Source organism: Gigantopelta aegis, chromosome 2 (genome assembly GCF_016097555.1).
Source record: "Gigantopelta aegis isolate Gae_Host chromosome 2, Gae_host_genome, whole genome shotgun sequence".
Lineage (NCBI taxonomy): Eukaryota > Metazoa > Mollusca > Gastropoda > Neomphalida > Peltospiridae > Gigantopelta > Gigantopelta aegis.
The window spans coordinates 7,211,059-7,237,214 of NC_054700.1; the positions used below are offsets into that span (position 1 = coordinate 7,211,059).

A 26,156-nucleotide genomic window follows, 5' to 3' on the forward strand; every position below is an offset into this window, starting at 1 on the left:
ACTTAGCCTAAATATATATGTGGCATATCTTTTAGCACAAAATGCCCTTTAATTGGACTTTACTGGAGTGATCTAAAGAGATCATACATGTATATCTTTTTGATGAATGACACTTCATTTTTACCAAAATGTCATAAAAATTTAAGTTTTATTTTAAAAGATTTGAGGTTACTTTTAACAGTAATTTCAGTAAGAGTCTTAAGTATGCATTTTCTAAAGGGTTCAGATCATGTAACATAATGACCTTTTTTTAGAGATTACTAACTCAAATTACGATTAACGATGAAATATTGAAGAAGTGCGATATCATTAATTGTTCAGGTAACTGCTTTGTTTCCTCCTATGTAAAGTTTCCTTACAATTAATTTTAAAAACAATATCCAATAAAGTTGCACACTGTTTCATAAATGGAAGCATGTACCAGTTACATAGTTATTATTTAGTACTAGTAGCTAGTAGCTAGGGATCTTTTATATGCACCATCCCACAGACAAGCTAGATAGCACATACCACGGGTGATATACCAGTTATGGTGCACTGGCTAGCATGAGAAGTAGCCTAATGGGCACAGCATCTACATGTATGATATCAGTTTTAAAGTTGCTTCTTAAACCATGTGCTGAGGTGTTCTTAAGTACACTATATTCTATATTCCTTCTCTGTCTACTACTATTACTTTGGTGTGTGTACGGACATGTATGGGTGTGTAATTAAACAAATAGCCCCCTAAATTTTACGAACAGTGATTATGACATGAAGTGTCAGAATAAAAGAGCGCAGTAATTATGAGAGTTATGGATGAGACTTACATGTGTATGTTCATCAGTGAAATTTGTTCATGAGACTTGTCAAAATGTGAGACAGAACCAATAAAAAAGCAGCAGTAGCATTTCACATGAGTTGATCCTAGACACGTGTTTGCCTTGTCAGTCTCCTGTAATGTGCTTCAGCTGACATTTTCTTTTCTATTCTTTCTCGGGGTTTTTTTTTCCTCCTAGCAATGATGTGCACCATTAGCACTGACTGAAGATCATGTTTTCCTTTCAGTGGCTTTTGGGGTTTTGTTTCACATTCCGCTAATGAAAAACAGTACTACCCGTGGATTGAATGTTGTTTTTAAAACAAATTCAGGCATTTTTCTCCCCCACATTTTGTTATATGAAAAACAGTACAGCCACATGATTGTACATGTATGTTGATTTTCGTGGGGGTTTTTTTTTTTTTTTTTTTTCTCATTCTACAAGCTGACTATTTAGCATGTAATATATTATAATTATGTCAGTATGGATTGTTGTTGTTTTAAAGAGCATCCTCCTGTTATCTATCATTATTTATCATCTACAGTTAAGAATTCTATGTACATTACAACATTAACTAAAATTTTAAATATGCTGAACAGCTTAGAAAATGCACCAGTATATTTTTCCATTTTGATGTTTATTTTCAGTAGTTAAAACTTACAACAATGAATTTTTATTTTTATTGTCAGCATGTTAATGAAAGCTACTAAGTTCATGTACACCACCAGACAGCTAGAAACAGAACTTATGAGCCATCCATATAGTATGTATGTATGTATGTACAACATCGGGAATGTCCTATCATTTTCCATCATGTTCATCTTTGTACATTTGATCATTACCCACCATACCGATATACGGGTGTGCGCTGGTCTTTCACACTGAAAGGGACTGGATATAGCCCATTGGTAAAGCATGGTCAGTCTGGGCTATGTCTCATTCCAGCCAGTGCAACACGACAGGTATATGAAAGGCCGTGGTATGTGCTATCCTGTCTGTGGGATGGTGCATGCTATCCTGTCTGTGGGATAGTGCATACTATCCTGTCTGTGGGATGGTGCATGCTATCCTGTCTGTGGGATGGTGTATATAAAAAATCCCTTGCTACTAATGGAAAAATGTAGCAGGTTTAACTCTCTTAGACTATATGTCAAAATCACCAAATGTTTGACATCCAGTAGCCAATGATTAATCAATGTGCTCTGGTGGTTTTGTTAAACAAAACAAACTCTTTCTCACTGAAACGTACATTGGATACAATTAACAGCTTGGAGTATGCACTGTCGATGAACCCCCCCCCCCCCCCGATCCACCCCCTGTACTATCTTTGTACGCAATACCATAACTCCCTCCCCCCTTTCCTTCCTCAGCATGTATATATTTTATGGAAGGTCTTTATACTGATCTGTCACTAGATGTGCATGCATACTCACACAGATAACCAGACAAAAAACACCTGAATCTTTCTAATAATTGTAGTGACTCCATCCTTGACACCTTAGACTGAAGATTTTGGAAATATTTATGTCGATAAGATGATAAGATGAAATGAACGTAAAACAATAAGTCTGACAGTGTCATATAAGCTTGCAGGAAGAGCGGGAATCAACACAGTTACACCTCATTTCACAGAGATCTTATCGAAAACCACCGCTAAAATTAAAACACCGTCTCCTGCACTTGGCGCCAAAACTCTCGATTCACTTGATTCGCAGTCTATGTGTGCCATACGTACATTTACACACATCTTCCTTGATGAGCATGCCAACTTCTAAATCAGTTTGGTCAACTGCTAAATCAGTTTGTTATCTTTTTAAACATGATAACCACTCCACTGGAGGTGTAGGAAAAATGTTCCTTTTTTCTGTTTCCAGCAGGATGTACATGTATATTGCTTTTTATGACATGGATGATATATTTGGGTGATATAACACACAATAAAAGCCAATAGCCAATGGTTGGGGGGGGGGGGGAGAGGGGGGTTTGTGTTGGGGTGTTGGTAAAAATTAATTCATTCATGCCTATATTTGGTCTTTTTTAATTTCTTTAAAAAAATTAACATTTAACTATTTAGGATATTTTATATATTGAATGTTTTATTTAAGCTGCTTTTATAAAATAAAATGTTGAACTGTATAAATACATGTAGCTTAAGGAAAACAAAATTGCATAATAACTTCTAATTTCAAATAGAATTTTGAACCTTGTAAATAGCTGAAGTAAAAACAAACTGTATTATGACCAACAAAGTACATGTCAAATAGAATGTTAATCATTATAAATACATGTAGGTTAAACTAAAAATAGGGCATGTAGCATATTGGCATACATGTATATTGTAAATAGCTAAAGTTAATAAATATACATTTTGTAGCATATTGACCAATATTGTCAAATAAAATGTTGAACATAGTAAATAGTTCAAGTAAAAAATACAGCATATTGACCAATATTGTCAAATAGAATATTCTGTTTGACAATATTGGTGAATATGCTATACTTTTTATGCTGTATGAATTTTGAAAACAAAATACACCATACTGACCAATATTGTCAAATAGAATGTTGAATAAGTTTAAAAATATATAGCATATATTGACCAGTATTGTCAAATAGAATGTTCTGTTTGACAATATTGGTGAATATGCTATATTTTTGGTGCTGTATGAATTTTGAAAACAAAATACACCATACTGACCAATATTGTCAAATAAGAATGTTGAACATTGTAAATGGGTCAAGTAACAAAATACACCATACTGACCAATATTGTCAAATACAATGCTGAACATTGCAAAAATAGGTCAAGTAAAAACCAACAAAGCTCCACCCTACTCTTGCACCTCACCTAATCATAACATTAACCGCTCACTCGTCTGAGAAGTGACTAATGAGCATGCACAAACATGCCGTGTTTGCAGGCAGCCATCATGCAAGGTCCGTCCTGCCATTGATTTGCTGTGTTAACTGAAAGTGACACCCACTTACTTGACAAGAGGTGTCATGTCTTGATGAGTCTCCACTTGCTTTGTATAATAAGCACAATTATGTTTGTGCAAATGTAAGTGAATTCGCAGCCCGAACTCCCATGCTGGCATACAGATGCCTGGTCTATCTGAAGCCACTAATTGGCACTGTCTAACAAGCCTTGCATCACACTCTGCCTCTTTGATCACCAGCCTTGCAAACAGGCAGTGTTATGTAGGGTTGGAGTATATATAATATTACTAGTATTCTACTGGTCTTAGTTCACCAGCCTGGCAAACAGGCAATGTTATGGAGGGATGGAGTATATATAATATTACTAGTATTCTACTGGTCTTAGTTCACCAGCCTGGCAAACAGGCAGTGTTAGTAGGGATGGAGTATATATAATATTACTAGTATTCTACTGGTCTTAGTTCACCAGCCTGGCAAACAGGCAGTGTTATGGAGGGATGGAATATATATATTTACTACCAGTAGTATTTTGCTGGTCTTAGTTCACCAGCTTGGCAAACAGGCATTGTTATAGAGGGATGGAGTATATGTAATATTACTATAGTATATTCTGCTGGTCTTAGTTCACCAGCTTGGCAAACAGGCAGTGTTATGGAGTGATGGAGTATATGTAATATTACTATAGTATATTCTGCTGGTCTTAGTTCACCAGCCTGGCAAACAAGCAGTGTTATGGAGGGATGTAGTATATATAATATTACCGTATTTGACCGGAAATTAGCCCATGTCTTTGAATAAGCCCCCCTCCGTTTTGTTAGCATTTAAGAAATTAGGCCCTCATTCGTAAATAAGCCCACCCCCAACTTCGTCACCTTATAAATAACAAAACTGCAAGTGTGCTCAAAGTTCATTTAAAAGGTCATACCTCCTGCAGATAACTAAACACAAATGTAACACAATATTTTACCACCAGTGAGATTTAGTAGTGTAACAGTAACAGTGTGTAACATTGTTTTTAATTTCATGTCTGCAGTATTTCTTTGAAGTACCTAAACCCAAGTCTGAACTAAAACCAATGTCTATTTTTACCACCACACTGGGTCCGCAGTTAATGCTAATTAGGCAAATACCGTATTCTGATTGGCTAAGAACAATGGCCTAGATTGACAATTCTTTGTAGTGTAAGCTGGCTGCCTGTCAGAAACGTGTGTATACACTATTGAGTTTGTTGTTTTAAGTCTTCTCAGCATTAAATTTTGAATGTAAATAAACAGCACTGGTAAGTAATTGTAACATAGAAGGTGTGTTTCTGATAATTAGATACTAGTAAAAGAAAACAATTTAATTAATAAACAATTATTATTTATTAATAACAAATGGAACACTAATTAATAGATGTGCTACTGGACGTTTTTCATTTTCTTCCTAGTTCATTTAATTATTATTTATTTTAATTGTTAGTTTTTTGTGTGTTTTTTTCAACAAAACTGGCCCCTTGTCTGGGAATAAGCCCACCCCATGCTAAGCTTACAATGAGTTGTCTTGGCCCCCTGGGCTTATTTCCGGTCAAATATGGTACTACCAGTAGTATTCTGCTGGTCTTTGATCACCAGCCTGGCTAACAGGCAGTGTTACGAATGGATGGAGTATATATATAATATTACTAGTATTCTACTGGTCTTAGTTCGCCAGCCTGGCATACAGGCAGTGTTATGGAGGGATGGAGTATATGTAATATTACTATAGTATATTCTGCTGGTATTTGATCATCAGCCTGGCAAACAGGCAGTGTTAATTATGGAGGGATTGTATATATGTATATAATATTACTAGTATTCTGCTGGTCTGTCCATGTGCAATTAAGCGTGTGGTTTGCACCTGGAAATATCTCAGCATCCAACAAGATTGGTGATCAGCTTCACAGCTAGTGTAAGCATGCAGGTGTGAGAGTCGGGAGCCAGGGGAGGATGTAAAACAGAATTATTTAAGTTTGCTTGTTTTGTTAAACAAACATACATGCACTTAGTAGAAATGTGTATTTATAAGGAAAGAAAGAAGTGTTTTATTTAACGACGCACTCAACACATTTTATTTACGGTTATATGGCGTCAGACATATGGTTAAAGACCACACACATTTTTTTAGAGGAAATCCGCTGTCGCCACATAGGCTACTCTTTTATGACAGGCAGCAAGGGATCTTTTATTTGCGCTTCCCACAGGCAGGATAGCACAAACCATGGCCTTTGTTGAACCAGTTATGGATCACTGGTTGGTGCAAGTGGTTTACACCTACCCATTGAGCCTTGCGGAGCATTCACTCAGGGTTTGGAGTCGGTATCTGGATTAAAAATCCCATGCCTTGACTGGGATCCGAACCCAGTACCTACCAGCCTGTTGACCGATGGCCTAACCACTACGTCACCGAGGCCGGTCGTATTTATAAGGAGGCTGTATCAGTATATGTGCTTAGTAGAAATGTGTATTTATAAGGAGGCTGTATCAGTATGTTCTTAGTAGAAATGTGTATTTATAAGGAGGCTGTATCAGTGTATGTTCTTAATAGAAATGTGTATTTATAAGGAGGATGTATCAGTGTATGTTCTTAGTAGAAATATATATTTATAAGGAGATTATTCGAGTATATGTTCTTAGTAAAAATATGTATTTATAAGGAGGCTGTATCAGTATATGTGCTTAGTAGAAATGTGTATTTATAAGGAGGCTATTCCAGTATATGTGCTTAGTAGAAATGTGTATTTATAAGGAGGCTATTCCAGTATATGTGCTTAGTAGAAATGTGTATTTATAAGGAGGCTATTCCAGTGTATGTACTTAGTAAAAATGTGTATTTATAAGGAGGCTGTATCAGTACCGTATATGTGCTTAGTAAAAATGTGTATTTATAAGGAGGCTATTCCAGTGTATGTACTTAGTAGAAATGTGTATTTATAAGAAGGTTATCCCAATGATGAATGCTTGTGTAATGCACAATCAGTCTAGGATCAATCCCTATCAGTGGGCCCATTAGATTATTTCTTATTCTAGCCAGTGCTCCATAAATTATGGTTTACTACTATCTTGTCTATTGAATGGTTCATATAAAAGATACCTATCTGCTAATAAAAAAGAGTAGCCTATGGAGTAGCAACAGCAGGTTTCCTCTCATTATTTGTGTGGTCTATAATCATTTTTAATAAGGCTTTCCTTCTAAAGACGTCTTCACTATTAAAGCCAGGCTCTGGTTGTTAAGCCGTCTTCACTATTAAAACCCAGTTAATTAACTCCGATTGCTTATTAACCAGACACTTCCTGCAACAGTCACCCAGTGAAGAACCGTAATTGTCAACTTTTCCATTCACGCTTGCTGTGGCCATCTTGAATTGAGATCATTTAAACCATATTCCTCATCCTGGTAACTCGAAACATCTGTAGCTTTCAAATTCTTGGGTAAACATGAAGAGTGAAAAAACAGGAAAATTTTGCATAAAATTTGTTAATTGTTTCTTGGAAAGCAGTAAAATGTGTGATTGACGAGGAGTTGGACCCGTGCCTATTGGCAGGGGGCAGCACTGCTGAGCTTAGTAGGGTGTACTGAGGAGATGTATAACAATTATAAAGCATGTTTTCCAAACACCTAGTATCGGGTTTGCCATATTATTGCACTGGAAGACTGAAACGGTAATGTTTATTTGAAAGGTTTGTGGATCCAGGTAATGCTTTTGCCAAATACAACACGTGACTGGGTGTGTGCAAATTTATTCTCTGTCTCTCTTTCTCTTTTCAGCTGAAACGAATTGTGTTATTTCTGGTAATGTGAAGAATAAAAGGTAAATACTTTGTGTGAGGGTCTTTATACTGTGTAGAATATTATATTGTACAGTGAAATCTATCAAAACTGGATTCTCTGTAAACCGGAATTCCCTCAAAACCGGATGTTTTTCAGTTTCTTTTTAAATATCTGTACAGAATTTAACCTCTTTAAACTGGATATTCCTTAAAACAGGCTTTTTACTTAAAGAAAGAAATGTTTTACTTAACGATGCACTCAACACATTTTATTTACGGTTATATGGCGTTTGACATATGGTTAAGGACCACACAGAGTTTGTGAGGAAACCCGCTGCTGCCACTACATGGGCTACTCTTTCCGATTAGCAGCAAGGGATCTTTTATTTGCGTTTCCCACAGGCAGGATAGCACAAACCATGGCCTTTGTTGAACCAGTTATGGATCACTGGTCAGTGCAAGTGGTTTATACCTACCCATTGAGCCTTGCAGAGCACTCACTCAGGGTTTGGAGTCTGTATCTGGATTAAAAATTCCATGTCTCGATTGGGATCTGAACCCAGTACCTACCAGCCTGTAGACCGATGGCCTAACCACGACGCCACCGAGGCCGGTGGTGGTCATATAAGTGTCCAGTTTAGAGAGGTTTCACTGTATTTATGTGTAGCATTTTAAATAAAATGATAGATAAAATTGATATATGGTATTTGCATGTACATTGATGAAGAAATCAAGTATTTATCTGACTTAAGCATCAGATGACCATTGTTTTTTGTTGTTCTTTTTTAAATGATAGTTAAAAGTATGATTTGTTAACGATTAAAGTCTGATTAAATTACATGTAAATGGTAACTGAAGTAAATGATGGAATAAATAACAAAAACTGCAAAATAACAATTCATGTCATTTGATTTTTTTCAGTTGAAACATCACAGATATTTATTAAGTTAATTATGTTGATCATATAGCACACAAAACATACAGATACATTTTAAAACAACAACTCGAATACAAAAGCCCAATTTGTAGCCAAGTTAATTTTTATGAAGACAGCAATTAGTATACATGAACCTTTAAAAATATTAAACTGAAAAGTTATGTTTTTTAAATACAAGGTAAGTGTTAATAAAAGTCCAATATGGAGTAAATCTTTGTTACAGAAAAAGACATCAAGTTCTGTGATGGTTTTGGGGGATTTGTTTTGGGGTTGGCTTTTTTTTTGCGGGGGGGGGGGGGGGGGGGGGGGGGGGGGGGGGGTTGGTGTCATGCACTGCATATCTCCATAATACTAAAGGTACATAGAGCTAAACAATAAAGTTGTTTGTTTCCTATTACATTCTAATAAATAAATAGGACAGGAAGGTATGATTTTTTTTTTAAATAATTATTTAATAAATTAAATTGATCACTACAACATCATTATCTTGGCAATTGTTTAAAAACAAATATTAGCTAGGGTCTGCAGGTTAAAATTAGGGTCAGTTTGGTACTTATTGAAAATGAACAATACTTTATTTTATGCTGAGTTTGTGTTTATTATTTTTTTGGTTATAACTCTTATGTCAGTAAGATATTGTTTTATCTTAGCACTAGGATTATTTTCTTCAGACACATGACAAATTTTGATTCACAGATGCCCTTTTCACTTTAAAATATTCTCTCTTTTTTTGTCTACTTGGAGAAGACAAATATATTTCCTTTGCTGCTAATCAAAGAGACTAGCCCAAGGATGACAAATTGGCAGCGGGTTTCTTCTCACGTTATCTGTATGATCCTTAAGCATAATCATATGTCTAATGCCGTATACTAAATAGAAATGTGTTGAGTGCATTGTTAAACCATTTCTTCCTTCCTTTCTTTCTTCACTCAGTAAGAGAAAGAAAGAAGGAAATGTTTTATTTAACGACGCACTCAACACATTTTATTTATGGTTATATGGCGTCAGACATATGGTTAAGGACCACACAGATTTTGAGAGAGGAAACCCGCTGTCACCACTATATGGGCTACTCCTTTACGACAGGTAGCAAGGGATCTTTTATTTGTGCTTCCCACAGGCAGGATAGCACAAACCATGGCCTTTGTTGAACCAGTTATGGATCACTGGTCGGTGCAAGTGGTTTACACTTACCCATTGAGCCTTGCGGAGCACTCACTCAGGGTTTGGAGTCGGTATCTGGATTAAAAATCCCATGCCTCGACTGGGATCCGAACCCAGTACCTACCAGCCTGTAGACCGATGGCCTACCATGATGCCACCGAGGCCGGTGCCCACTCAGTAAGAGTACCCAATATATACTGACGGCCAAAGGAAGTGTTACAAGGCTTGAAATTGTATTACAGATAACCAACAAGCAGTATGGTGGGATATGAAAGTATTATGAAGTTCAACACCTAAATGTATTTTCTATTTGTTCATAAATGTATGTATTGTAATTCTGTATTGTTTGTACCTGAGGGCCTCAGGGAAGATTAGCTTTTGCTAACTGTGTTACCCTCACTAAATAAAGAATTTATTATTATTACAATGCACGTCGTGATACATGCAAAGTGTTTGTAAAATGGTTTCTAAATTGGTTCTTTTCAGTTAACAACAATATTTATCAAATTATTCAAATTTTATGAATGTAAAGTTTCTTTTGGATGTCAGTATATTTATAGGTGAAATGGTCAGACCATAACATAATCCCCCCAAATAAGCAGAAGATTTGATTAGTTAAAACAGTATTTCCAATCCCCCACTCAGTAGGTTAAATGGTCAGGCTCTGACTTTAATCCCAGTGAAATAAAAGGGAAAGTTGATTAGTCAAATAAAACTTCAGGCACGCAGACAGTGTAATGATGACAAAACCCAGCCTCAGGATGTAGTTATGACAAAATCTGGATTATTAACACAATTTTCTTACACCAAATCAGCCTTTAGCCTACTGCTGAGAAAAGGTATGGATAAGATCCTCTAGGGTTAAAGCTGTAGAAAAGATTATAATTTAATTATATATGACTAAAGGAGCAAAGAAAGGAATTTGTATAGCGGTAATGATTATAAAGATTAAGTTTATTTTGTTTATGATGACACTACTGGAGCACATATGTGTAAATTAATTCACCATAAGCTATTGAATATGTCAGACATTTGGTAAATCGGACACAGTTTTCAAAGGAAAACTACTACATTTTTCCATTACAGCAAGGAATCTTTTACACACATTTTCCTCCATACATAACAACACATACCACAGTCTTTAATATACCAGCCATTGTAGTAATTACAATACAGATTGTTTGTTTAGAACATTGGAGGAAAACGTAAAAAAATTAAGTTGCATATGAATCAGGTTGACTTCAAATAAAGAAATTTAGGTCCAACATTTAGCAGTACTTATTAGAAACTGATATTATTTCTTTGTTTATTTTTATCAGTTAATTTGTTTGAAACATTTGAATTTTCAACAAGTAAAAAAAAAAAAAAAAAAATATGTGTTCTTTCTTTTTAAAACTATACAAATGGTGAAAACATATTCTAAGCAAGTTCAGAAGCTTATGTTTAGAAACTTTTTTTTTTTTAATTGGTTAACTCATGTATATCTATCATCCAATCAGTCATTCGATATTAACCGTATTAGTATACCACTTACAGCCCACTGTCCAGTACAGATAACAAAAGTATGTTCCCACAATAGTGTGAATGAACCGTAACACAATTAGATATTAACCTTATTAGTATACCACTTACAGCCCACTGTCTTGTACAGATAGCAAAGATATGTTCCCACAACAGAGTGCTTGAACCGTAACATGATGCAAGAATGAAAATCAAGTTTAAAAAAAAAAAAATTATATACTATGGTAGCCTGCATGTACATACAGTACTATAAAAAAATTCAAATGCATTTTAATCATATAATGTATTACATATTATATGATTACTGTGCATTTTATTTTTGTATAGTACTTTATTTATTTTAATTTATTTTCGTGCTTATATCCAATTAAGGTTCAGCATGCTGTCCTGGGCACATCTCAGCTATCTGGGCTGTCTGGACAGTGGGTTAGTTGTTGGTTGGTTAGTGGTTAGTGAGAGAGAAGAGGGTGTAGTGGCCTTACACCTACCCACAGAGCCCTTAAGAACTCGCTCTGGGTTGGAATGAATGAATGAATGTTTAACGACACCCCAGCACGAAAAATACATCTGCTATTGGGTGTCAAACTATGGTAAAATGCAACAACAGTGTGATGATCATCATCAATATAAAAATTCAACAGGTAAATAAAAACACAGTGTAAAGGACTGTGTAAAAATACAAATATCACAGATAGATATAATTAAAATTTATAATAAAACTCAGTATCACGTAAAAATTGCAATAAAAGTTCTGGATGGAATCGAAAGGATTCCATCACAGTTCGTGGTCCAAATATATCTTTTCGAATTTCTTTCAAAAACTGACAGTCCACCAAAATGTGACGCACAGTCAGAGTACACTGACAGTGCTCACACTGAGGTGGAGGATCTTTCTTTAAGATAAATAAATGGGCCTGTTGTCCGATGGCTTAGCCACAATGCCATCGAGGCCGGTTTGTATAGTACAGTCAGTGCTGCTTACATGTACATGTATTTGTAGTTATATGTATGTGTAGTTACCAGGTATATATATCTGGATAGGACAGAATGCATTATGTGTGTGTGCGCACTTGCATGTGTGTGTGTGTGTGTGTGTGTGTGTGTGTGTATACACGTAAGCAGGCATGCACCACTGAAGTAACTATCTGATATGTTGTCAGGTGGGTTTTTTTACAAACCTAATTCGGGCCGGGTTCTGAAAGCTGTAATATCGGCCGCATTTATGAAGACAAAACTGCTTTCTTCTCATGCCTGATGAACCAAACAGAACGATGATCGCAAATCAAACACGCGCACCGTGATCAATGGTTGTCCTGTCATCCCGTATTTACACAGGACACAGTTTCCAATAAATCTGATCACCGCTTTCTCGGCAGGAAGATATCTAAAATGTTGTTTAATTGGGGCGGGTAATTGTCAATAGTGTACTACACAGCTATGAATGCATTTAATTAAAAGCAATGATAATATAGATGTTTAGAAAGAGTCTGGAGTGTTTATTTTTTGGCACGTAACTCCCAATATCTATGCCATGATAACTGTGTTATTGATCGGTTTCTTGGCCTCGGAACACAATTGTATGGTTTATTGAGAGACATAATTTCGTCTCCTCCTAACTGGAACTTTAAATCTAGTTGGCCCGTTAACAACTTTGTCAGGAGGTGATGTTTATTGTGTGTGTGTAGGTGTTCATTCTATACAGTCAGTACATAAAATGTGACCCACAAAACATATTTCATGTCGTTATATATATTGCTCAATATTGGATTGTGCTCGGTTCTGTGTTATGCTCAGTGGGGTGAAATATATGGTTAAAGTTTGCTTTGTTTAATGACACAACTAGAGCAGCATTCAATTCATAGAACTGTAATAAAAGTTGCCATCAGTTGATGCAAGTATTTCCTTATATTGTGAGATATTGTTTATAAAGTTTTGCTCAGAAATGAACATGCACAATTAAAATATGCTGTAAATGACAACTTATACATCCACTTATCTATTTAAATGGTTCTTCAAAATCGTCCCATTTTTGCCATTCCATTCTCAATATAAAATCCAGGACATCTTTTGCACAATATTGACTTTACATGATGTCATTTTTGTGTAATGTGCGACATAGTTGACAAAATTTTAAAAATAATTTCTGTGGTTTCTAAACCAGCTTTTATCATACAACTAAAGACATATCCTTGCTGAACTAAGAAAACCTAGTAAATGTATCTTAAATTTTTAAATGTATTTCAAGAGATGACAAAAACCTGTTTTGTTAAAAGCTGATTCATTGCAACATATGTTTTTTAAGAATTATGACATGAAGAACAAAGCATGTATTCTTCAAATTACAGTTGTTTAGAGCCATATGTAGATACAATATTTGTATAGTTCAGCAACAATATATATTAATACTTGCTAGTTTTATCACCATAAATATTTCTTAATAGTTTAGCAACAATATATATTAATACTTGCTAGTTTTATTGCCATAAAGATATGATAATAGTTCAGCAACAATATATATTAATACTTGCTAGATTTATCACCATAAATATTTGATAAAACTTTTGTAAATGCAAAAGTTTCATGTACGTACCATAAGTAGTCATTGCTCTGTTTGTACAGATTAATTTGAATCAGACAAGTATGTACATTATACGAGCAGACAGACTGGGACTATCGCTGTAATACTGTGCAAATACACAATTGCATGACAAGATTTTATTGAGAAGCTAAACAATTAAGAATATAATTGGATCCTTTAGCTGCATCAAACAAAGTAATGCCTTTAATGGTGTTGCCTTGATGCAGGATTTCAGATAAGTGTGCACCAAATCAAAGGATGTATCAGGACCTGAAACCAATGGTCTGCTTGTTAATGTCGCAATGTCTGCGAGCCTGATTCCGATCCTCCGTGAGTTGCAGACTTTTCAAGCTAGTGACTTACAAGTGATTCTCATCTCGTGATGGGAAGTGAAGTCATGCAAAGTGTGCGTCTCCGATGTTATTCATTTATACACAGTGAGTGTCAACTCCGATTCCGAGTCAGACAGAGAAGGCTAAAGATCAGGACACTGGTTTTGAGATCCCATCCTCATCACAAATTATGTCTGGGCTTGACAACACTGCATGTACATCACTCAGTAGTTAGTACTTTTCTAATGAATAAACTTATAGAAAGTAATTTCTGTAGTTATCACTTTTATAATGTATAAACTTATAGAAAGTAGTATCTGTAGTTAGAGCTTGTTGAATTAATAAACTTATAGAAAGTAGTATTTGCAGTTTGCACTTTTTTAATGAATAAATCTATAGAAAGTAGTATCTACACTTAGGACTTTTATAATTAATAAATTTATAAAAAGTAATATCTGCTGATAGCACTTTTATAATGTATAAACTTATAGAAAGTAGTATATGTAGTTTGGACTTTTTTAACAATTAAATTTATAGAAAGTAGTACATATATATATATATATATATATATATATATATATATATATATATATATATATATATATATATATATATATATATATATGATATAGTCAAATTTGTGTTAAACAGTGAAACAACTTTTAAAAGTTAGTATTTATAAATATATAGTCAAACCTAACTTACAAAAGAAAACAGAAATGTTAATAACATTAAAATATTAGTACCGGTATTCCACTTTATAATATTAGAAATGAAATTACATATTTTATTAGCTTAATGCGATCGATACAGATCAGTTTAGTGGTTTGGGCATCTTCAATTAAAACGATATACATGTAAATGTATATAACTATTAATATGGATGTAGAATAACTATAATATGTGAAAATCTGAAACTGTGAAAAGTTTACACATTTCATTTTTTAAAACTTATATCTAATTAAATTTGTTAAACAGCTATATACATGCATGTAAGTGAAGATGGACATTACATAGACAGTATAATTAATTAGTTGCATTCCTCTGATAAAAGCAGTGGGATGCTACCAAAACCTTGGGTAGTAATTGTAACTTAAAAAAAAAAAAAAAAAAAAAAAAAAAAAATATATATATATATATATATATATAATATGTTTATATTAATGCTGAATGGTCATTAAACAAATAGGGGTGTGTGGTAGCCAATAATTTAGCATACATTTTTAGCATAGGACTGTTACAAATATATGTAATACAGCAATATTTTACAGCTTTTAAACAAATTAGAATAATTCTAGAATAAATTATTGGCTACACGCCCAGTGGTAAAGTGCTTGTCTGATGCAAAGTCTGTCTAGGATTGATCCCTGTCGGTGGACCCATTGTGCTATTTCTCGTTCCACCCAGTGCATCACAACTGGTATATCAAAGGTTGTGGTATGTGTTGTCCTGTCTGTGGGAAAAGAATGTCAGAATTACCAAATGTTTGACATCCAATAGCAGATGATTAATAAATCAGTGCTCTAGTGGTGTTGTTAAACAAAACAAATTTTAACAAAACATTTTTTTAAACAAATAATTATTTTCTTTTTTCATACTTTAATTATTTTAATTTTTTAATTTTTTTAAATGTCTAATAAAAGTTTCTGGCAGTTATAGAACTAAATAACATGTTGGTACCTTGTATTATTGAATATATTTATCATTACTTTTATGCAATATACATTGTACATATAGACACTGAGTTGTACATTTTTCTTAATAAAATACTTTTTGAAAGTGAAGGCACATGATATATGGCCGTGTGTGAGATATGGTGTGTTGGTAGTATAATGTCACGTTAATATCTCCTGTGAACGATGATGTGTGCCCATTGATTCTGGAGTGATGAGTTGTAAACTACCAGCTTCACAGCCTGTGTGATTTTCTGATGGCTTTCTCTATGTCTGTAATTGTTCTACCAAACCACATTGTTTTCTTTACCTAGCAACTGCCAATAACTGTGCACAAAGCATTCTGTCTAAAGCTAGCAGTGTTTGTCCAAAATCTGTTTAAACAATTTTTGTATACAGTAGTCCAAAACTGTGTTACAAAACCAGAAGACAAGTATAATGTTAAAACTGGTCTATATATGTCTGGTATTTTGTGAAAACCAGTGGGTTTTTTTTGTTTTTACAAGAGGTGTTTGGTTACAAATAATTAACTGTGATTGAACCTGCACAAAGAGCCATCTCTTCAATAATAAATTGATCTGTATTGAACAACTGGAAAATTAGTTGATGTGCCTCTCACATAAACATTTATAGACAAACACTTCAAAGTTAAAAAAGTTTCTCCTTGATGACACCAATAGAGCAAATTGGTTTATTAATCAGCAGCTATTGGATGTCAGAGTCAAACATTTGGTAATTTCATTTAATTTCAGCTTATTTTCATGCTTATATCCAATTACGGTTCAAGCATGCTGTCCTGGGCACACACCTCAGCTATCTGGGCTGTCTATCCAGGACAGGGGATTAGTGGTTAGTGGGAGAGAAGAGGATGTAGTGGTCTTACCATTGAGTTGTTAAAACTCGGTCTTGGTGGGAGGCGGTACTGGGCTGCGAACCCAGTACCTACCAGCCTTATGTCCGATGGTTTAACCACGACACCACCGAGGCTGGTATTAGTAGCATACAATAATTTATTTCCCACAGATAGGATAGTACATACCACAGCCTTTGGTATACCAGTCATTGTGCACTGGCTGCAATAAGAATTGCCCAATGGCCCAACTGACGGGGATCGATCCTAGACTGACCCTACATTAGGCGAGCAGTTTACTTCTGGGCTAGGTCTCACCCCAGCTCAGTTAAGAGACGACTTTCTGTTCTAGGTCAATAATTATCAAATAACAGAAACTGACCTGTATTGAACAACTGAAAACCCCCTCTGTCCTGGACAGACAGCCCAGATAGCTGAGGTTTGTGCCCAGGACAGCATGCTTGAACATTAACAGACATACACTTCAAATATCCTTGGGCTGGGATGTAGCTTAGTTGGGACATCACTTGCTTGAGATGCTAGGGTCAGAGAATCGAACCCCCTCAGTGGTTCCATTCTTTAATTGGACCCAACAATTGGTACATATTAATTAAGGTCATGATGTGTGCTGTCCTGTATGTGGGGAAAGAGCATATAAAAGATCCCTGCATGCATGGATACTAGTATGTCTGACTCCAGCCAGTGCACCACGACTGGTATATCACAAGCTGTGGTAGGTGCTATCTTGTCTATGAGATGGTGCATATAAAGAATCTCTTGCTGCTAATGGGGAAAATGTAGCGGGTTTCCTCAAAGACTGTGTCAGAATTATCAAATGTTTGACATCCAATAGCCAATGATTAGTACATCAATGTGTTCTAGTGGTGTTGCTAAACAAAACAAACATTAACTCTTTTTCCACAAATAAAACGTATACCAGGGCCTTTGATATGCCATGTGTGCAGTACTGGTTGGAACAAGGTGAATCCCAAAGGTTTTGGCGAATAGACGAACTACAAGTGGTGTTAATGTTTGTACTTGCAATTAATGGGAAGTGATTTATCAGACTGGTTCTAATCTTGTGTTGATACATGTGGTCTGGTTAGGATTATTCTAACATGTCCAGACTCCACTCAACACACTTGATTCTACAAAATGTTGTGGTATATCTGTTTGATAGCTAGGAGCATGCAATTTGGATATCACATAAAAAAAAAAAAGCTGATTATAGTTATCTACAACAGTTCATGGAATCGTGATGTTGTCATATCTTGAATTTGTTTAAAAGCTGTAAAATATTGCTGTATTACATATATTTGTAACAGTCCTATGCTAAAAATGTATGCTAAATTATTGGCAGCTTTTGTGTAATTTATATTAATTAACTGAGTTAGGATGAAATATTAATACGATTTTTAAAGTGGCAAGGTGTGTTGAATGAATTGCCATATAGGAGAAATGTGTATATAGCTGTCACGGTGGAACAAAAGTTACCAAAGGTTGTTTTGTTTAACGACACCACTAGAGTGCATTGATTTATTAATCATTGGCTATTGGATGTCAAACATTTGGTAATTCTGACATAGTGTTTTAGAGAAGAAACCCACTAAGCAGCAAGGGATCTTTTATATATGCACTTTCCCACACACAGGATAGCACATGTCTTTATTAAACCAGACATGATGCATTGGTTGAGATGGGGAGAAATTTGGAGAATGACAATAGGAGGGAAACATGGAAAATGTGACAATAGTAGGTAAACATGGAAAATGTGACAATAGGAGGGAAACATGGAAAATGTGTGTATGTGCATGCTGGTGCAGAAAACACACATTTCAGAGGGAAGGAAAATGGACATTGGGGAAACACAGGGAAGAAATAAAAGGACTGAGAAGAAAAAACTATTTTGATCTCAGCAAAAAAAACACCCCAAGAAACAGAGTGGGGTGAAAACATGGATTTTAATGAGAAGAAACAAAAGAACAAGGGCAAGTATATGGATCTGGGGCCTAATTCACTAAACTCTCGCAAATTTGCAATCTCGCAGTGCAATGCTAAAAGACTTGCAAATAGAATGCTTTGTTGTCTAGCAGAGCCTGAGAGACCTTTGTGAATTAGGCCTCTGAATGTGAAGAAAATAAAGAGATGGAGGGATGGGGGGGGGGGGGGGGGGGACAGAGGGATGAGAAAAAAAGGAAAAAAAAAAAACCTTATGGATCTTTATGGAAAGAAAAGAAAAGGACAGATAATGGAAACATTGAGGTTAAAACAAAGTGGAGATTCTTTAGAAATATGTTTAAATCAAAACAATCATATTAATGAATTAACAGTACCGGTATATTTTGTTATGTATCGAGCAAATTGTTATGGTAGAATAAGTTTGTAATTTGATTGTTGATAGGAAGAATGATCAGTTCTGCCTTTGGGTTGTGATTAATTATTGAATTTTAATCATACTGATAACACAGTGACATTTGTTCTTATCAGCTAGTAGTTAATTGAATTGCATATATAAACAGGCCATTACATGATGCATTTACTTAGTTCCAAGGACAACATTAATTTTGCATTTAGAAACTGATTTTTTTTTTAACATACACATCAGCACAGTTTATTCTAACATGCAAAGAGAGAGAAAGACAGACAGATACAGAGGGACAGGGAGAGAGGGAGGGAGGGAGGGGAGGGGGAGAGAGAAAACCCTACTTCCACAACATGTGGGTTAATAATTACTTCTACCAAATATATAGAGAGGGAAGGAAGGAAGGAAATGTTTTATTTAACAACACACTCAACACATTTTATTTATGGTTATATGGCATCAGACATATGGTTAAGGACCATGCAGATATTGAGAGAGGAAACCCACTGTCGCCACTTCATGGGCTACTCTTTTTGATTAGCAATTTACCAGGGCTTGTCAGCTTTTACATTAGAAACCATATAGGATGTTGTTATTATGTTGACTAACTGGGGATCGAACTCAGATGCTTGAGCACTGACCTGAGGTGCTTGAGTCCAGGATTAAATCAGTGGACCTATTCTCTGACTGGGCTTTTCCCCATACTTAACCAGTACTCCACGACTGGCATATCAAAGGCCATGATATGTGCTGTCCTGTTGGAGGGAAAGTGCATATAAAAGGTTTCTTGTATTGCAGCTAATGGGAAAATGTAGCAAGCTTCCTCTAAAGACTATATGTCCAAATCTTTGATGTCTTCAATATGCTCTTTGGGTTTTTCTTATTTCAACCAGTGCACCACAACTGGACAAAGACCGTGGTATGTGCTTTCCTGTCTGTGAAAAAGTGCATGTAAAAGATCCCTTGCTGCATTAAGAAAAATGTAGTAGGTTTCCTCTGATGACTACGAGTCAGAATTGCCGAATGTTTGACATCCAATAGCTGATGATTAATTAATCAAGGTCCTCCAGTGGTATCGTTAAACAAAACAAACTTAAATGTGCTCTATAATGGTGTTATAAAAACAACACAAACGTAACTTTGTTGACAAATTGGTGGTTGTTATCATTAACTGTTAGGTATTGCGATCAATCTCTGTTAGGTAATCATCATCCTTTTAAACTTTCAGCATGGTAGCTAAATTCCAAACCACATGGTTAACAACTAAGATGTATTATTCTCGAGCTGCCTGTAATTATCTCCGCATTCTGTCTAGACACAACTTGTGAAAAAACTCATTACAATGACACAGATTCCACATGCTAGATTGTAACTATCACCTATATCGACTTTAAGATCTCCTATGACAAAAAGCACACAATTGTTAACCAGTTGCAATGCATTTTGCATTTTTTAATGGAATATTCTTCAAGAAGGGTGAGTTAACTACCGTAAATATTTTAATAAAAGCCTAGGCTTCTATTTATTTCGAGGGGTGGGATGTAGCACAGTGGTAAAAGTGCTAGCTTGATGTGTGGTCGGTCTGGGATCGATCCCCATTGGTGGGCCCATTGGGCTATCTATCGTTCCAGCCAGTGCACCATGACTGGTGTGTCAAAGGCCATGGTATGTGCTATCCTGTCTGTGGGATGGTGCATATAAAATATCCCTTGCTGCTAATGAAAAAAAAATTACCCTCTAAGACAACAGGTCAAAATTACCAAATGTTTGACATCCAATAGCCAATGATTAATAAATCAATCTGCTCTAGTGGTGTCATTAAACAAAACAAACATTAACTATTTATTTTTTGTGTTGATCTGAGACCCTGCCTCTATTCAAGGCAGGACTTTATTTTTTTTCATGCAGAATTTTCTAATATAGCATTGCTGTAAGGTCATGTTATGTTGTAGGCTTCAAAACGTTTTTGTATACTGGTACTTGGAAGCCTCTTACCTCACTGAGAAATGAAATATTGTTCTCCTTTTCTGTTGTTCTTGCCATATTGGTTATAATGTGGTCATTAACCTGATAAAGCAAAAATAGCAGAATCAGGCCTTCATGGATTTGTTTTGCGACGCTCTGAGACACGACCTCTAATCAAAGTAGGCTTTTATTCAGTGCAGCCCTCTACTGAAGGATTTATGGTATGTGGTTTAGACTAAGTATTCAGGCCATATAATCTTGTGGTTTGTGGTCAGTGATTTTTGTGGGTTTTTTAGGTAATTGCTAGTTGTTCCATGAATGGGGGATTAATAAGGATGTCTGCGTAGCTTTAGCTCTCCTACGTGTGTAAATTCCGCTACATGAGAAGCACAACCAAAAGGATGGTTCTTGTGGGCCGGCTACAAGAGATCGGCACAAATTAGCAGAAACGTCAACAAGTCATTGCATTCATTGGTATTCAGATTGCGTTTGTGCATCCCTGACAGAGTGCGAAACGATGAGATGCGATCATTAGACAGCAATGCTTGCCTACTTGATAGATTGATGCTTATTGGCAAAATTGATCCGATGCGTTGTCTCCCCTTGGCACTGGGAATCATAAAGAACACACTTAATAACACTCTCCTATGCCATGCAGCTATGAATATTCCATCTACATTTCCACTCAGCATTTTTTCTCGCCTCTCTCTCAATGAAACTAATCATGCTAATGTGTTAATTACTTCATCTTGTTACTTGTGCCGTTGTGAACACAGACAGATTCCGAGGACTGTGTTAGAGGTTGGCCAACACACTGACAGCTACACATATTACATACATGTAATTACTTGATGAAAGGCTCATATCATAATTGCTTCAGGTCTGTGTGGTGTGGTACTTACGGTGCATGAAATTAAAAGGCAGTTTTGGACGTACCATAAAGCACAGGCCTGGCCTTGTATGAAATTAATAATATGATATAAACCCAGGGGTGCCAGATGGCAATAAACAGTATGGTATTATTGTAAAAAAGGTTTGCCTTCAAAAATGAACAAGTCTGGATCCAAAGTTTGTTTTGTTTAATGATGCCACTATAGATCACTTTGATTAATTAATCATCGACTAATGGGTGTGAAACACTTGGTCATTGTGACCAACAGTTTTCACAGAAATTTCTCGTTCTAGCCAGTGCACCACAACTGGTATATCAAAGGCACATGTACACATGTATGTGCTATCCTGTCTATGGGATTGTGCATATAAAATATCACTTGCTACTAATTGGAAAAATGTAGTGAGTTTCCTCTCTAAGACTATATGTCACAATTACCAAATGTTTGACATCTAAAAGCCAATGAATTGGACTATTTCTCCAGCCATTGCACCACGACTGGTATATCAAAGGCCATGGTATGTATTACCATGTAGGATGGTAAATGTAAAAGATCCCTTGCTGCTAATCAAAGAGTAGCACATGAAGTGGCGACAGCAGGTTTCCTCTCTCAATATCTGTGTGGTTCTTAACCATATGTCCGACGCCATATATCCTTAAATAAAATGTGTTGAGTGCATCATTAAATAAAATATTTTCTTCCTTCCAAACGCCAATGATTAATAAATGAATGTGCTCTAGTGGTGTCATTAAACAAAACAATCTTCAGATTTTTTCATAGAAAACCTGTTATATTTGTCAATTAGCAGAAAATAATATTTTGTATACTCATTCCATCAACCCTTGATATATAGTAGTCATGGGGCAATGGTTGGAATGGGAATTAACCAATTGGAGAATGGATCCCACCAAGGAGATTTGACCCAAGCACCTCAAGCTAGTGCTCCACAGAATGAACCTAATCGGGACAAAAATCTTAGTATACGGCCTTGCCAACAAACAATTGGAGATTACTTTATTTCTGAAAGCTATATATAGCAATCTAATGACTACGTAAATACTAGTTTCATATAGAAAATAAATAAAATTTACTTTTACATGAAAGTAAACCAGTTGGGTTTATGAATAATTCACTTGGAACATGTGAAAATGCCAGCAATATTTGTCAGTCCCACACATATTGTCTGTATTGAGTAGCTACATTTGAATACTGGAGATTATTGGCTATTGTGTGTGATTCATCTGCCTGTGAATGGCCCACATCTTCTGACTACTTGTAGGGGCGGGGCAGAGATTACTGGTCTCACCATACACTTAAACATTTCACAGAGCTATATTATTATCTGCTCATCTCCATTAGCAAGGCAAAATTAGTTCATTCAGGCCTCAATATGATCATCTTTCTTCAGTTTCATATGAATTGAAATAAATAGGGATCACTGTAGGAATATAATATGCCATACATTTATATATAAGCCCATGCACCCTTTCATCGATAGCTTTAAATAAATGCACTTTGTTAAACCGTAGTGATATTTATATATATTGACCATCTCCAGTATCAGAGGATTTGAGATCAATCAGTATGGATATATGTTTGCTTCTAGTTCAGTTTGCCATAAACCTGTCCTTTCATTCAAAGTTTTAAATAAATGCACTTTGTTAAACAGTAGTGATATTTATATATATTGACCATCTCCAGTATCAGAGGATTTGAGATCAATCAGTATGGATATATATGTGCTTCTAGTTCAGTTTGCCATAAACCTGTCCTTTCATTCAAAGTTTTAAATAAATGCACTTTGTTAAACAGTAGTGATATTTATATATATTGACCATCTCCAGTATCAGACGATTTGAGATCAATCAGTGTGGATATATATGTGCTTCTAGTTCAGTTTGCCATAAACCTGTCCTTTCATCGATAGCTTTAAATAAATGCACTTTGTTAAACAGTAGTGATATTTATATATATTGACCATCTCCAGTATCAGAGGATTTGAGATCAATCAGTGTGGATATATATGTGCTTCTAGTTCAATTTCAAACCTGTCCTTTCATTCAAAGTTTTAAAGAAATGCATTTTGTTTATTATGATACATGTAGTTAATTTTCATTTGTCTATATTGTAATAATTTCAAGGTTACTTTCGTTTCAGATGCTTAGAATCTGTATGGATGCTTTCTTAAAGTTCAATTTGCCATTAAGCTGGTCCTTTCAGTGGGAGCTTTAAATAAATGCATCTAGTTTAGTGATAGTGATAAATCAAATTGAATATGCCAGGTCTGTTTATTGTTAGGCTCTTGGATCCAGTTTATTCCACAGAGCCAAAGGAAATTGTTTTGGTGTAACTTTACATAGCCAAGCATCTGCCAGGGAACTCTGAACAACCCCATGTGCTTGTTACTTGAATTAACACTTGCAACTTATCCATATCCAATGATTTAATGTAATACCAGCCATGTGGGTTGGTTTTTTAGTTATAGATTTTTTTTTTAAATGAATGAAAAAAGTTGGGGGTTTTATTTGGAAGTGATTAATTTTCCAAGTTTAATTTTTAGACCAGAATTACATGGCAGATTCAAAAATACAAGTCTTGCCATTTAATTTTTTTTTATTTAATGACACACTCAACACTTTTTAATTACAATTATATAGTGTAAGACATATGGTTACAGACCACACAGATGACATAGGGAAACCCACTACTGCCACCACACGATGGGCTACTCATTCTGATTAGCAGCAAGGGATCTTTATATGCAGCAGCATCCCACATACAGGATAATACATATATCATGGCCTTTGATATATCAGTTGTGGAGTGCTGGCTGGTATGAAAAATAATCCAATGGGCCCTCCGACTGGGATCAATCCTTGACCAGCTGAGCATCAAAGGACATGGTATGTGCTATCCTGTCTCTGGGATGGTGCATATAAAATATCCCTTACTACTAACCGAAAAATGTAGTGGGTTTCCTCTCTAAGACTATTTCAAAATTATCAAATGTTTAACATCCAATAGCTGATGATTAATAAATTAATGCACTCCAGTTGTGTCATTAAACAAAAACAAATTTAACTTTTGTTGAAGCCTGTATTTTGGGTGTGCTGAATTCAAAGACTGCATGGATGGTTATCAACAGCAGATTTTCAATTACCATTACACACGTAAAAGATCCCGGGGCAAGGCTGAGAGACATCGAGCTAAGGCATCAGCAAAATCAATTGTCTTAGCCACAGGCTGAAGAGCTAGATGACAAATCAAGAATTATTCAGCTGAAAGTCACTGAAACTTTGATGAGCTTCATTTCATCTGAAATGGGGGTAGATCAAACCACTTTGATACATTCCTCTCCAGATCTGATCACAAGTAATAATTAATCTATCGTGCCGCAACGTGCCGTTTTATTGCATGTGTCTGGAAGGTATGTTGCTATTGTACAGACCCTCGATCGTGAATAATTGAAAGGAAAGGCGGAAAAGTGATCATAATATCTGCCCAATTTGATTGTGTGTGATCAGTGCTGGCATGAAGTGTATTAACACCTTGGGAAATCTGCAAATGACTTCAGAGTATAAATAAGTTTATAGCTCGGAGGATGTAATACATAAACAAAGGGTGAAAAAATTAAAACTTTTAATTGACCAGCATTGTCCTTTTTTTTATATAACCACAAAGTGCTGTTTCAAACAGTACAATGCATCTGAAATTGTAATCATAGGTGTTTAATGGCCGCCCCCGAGCACGAATGAAAGACATATTGGCTATTGGGAAAATTGTAATCATGTTTTAATCTTGTTTGCATTCTCAATTGGTAATAAATATGGTGCTTTTTTATGTGCATATTATTGCATATTATACTATAGCCACTCTGGCAATTAAGGAAATGGCCATATAGCGTAATCAGAGAATGGGTTTATCGAGGAGGTTTGATCCTATGACCTAACCAACTCGGGTGAATGCTCTACTGAAAGAGCTAAATCCATCCTAGCTATGCCAAATGTCTCTAGAGTTGGAACCAAAAAAAAAAGAAAAAAAGTTTGGTCTGTTTAACAACACCACTAGAGCACATTGATTCATTAGTAATTTTGACATATAGTCATCAGAGGAAACCCGCTACATTTTTTCTAATGAAAGCAAGGGATCTTTTATATGCACAGGATAGCACATACCACAGCCTTTGATATACCAGTCGTGGTGTACTGGCTGGAACGAGAAATAGCCCAATGGGCCCACAGACTGGGATCGATCCCAAACCGACAGGGCATCAAGCGAGCGCTTTACCAAAGGGCTACTTCCCGCCCCAAGTTAAAACCAGTTTAGTGCTATCTTAGTACCATGATATCGTAA

The 26,156-nt window shown here is 35.6% G+C and overlaps 1 protein-coding gene across 2 annotated transcripts in view; it reads right to left on the reverse strand.

The window, feature by feature from the left end:
* The window catches only part of LOC121380668 (lachesin-like), a 178,768-nt gene that overhangs the window by 78,129 nt on the left and 74,483 nt on the right, over positions 1-26,156 (reverse strand). The window lies entirely within an intron of this gene.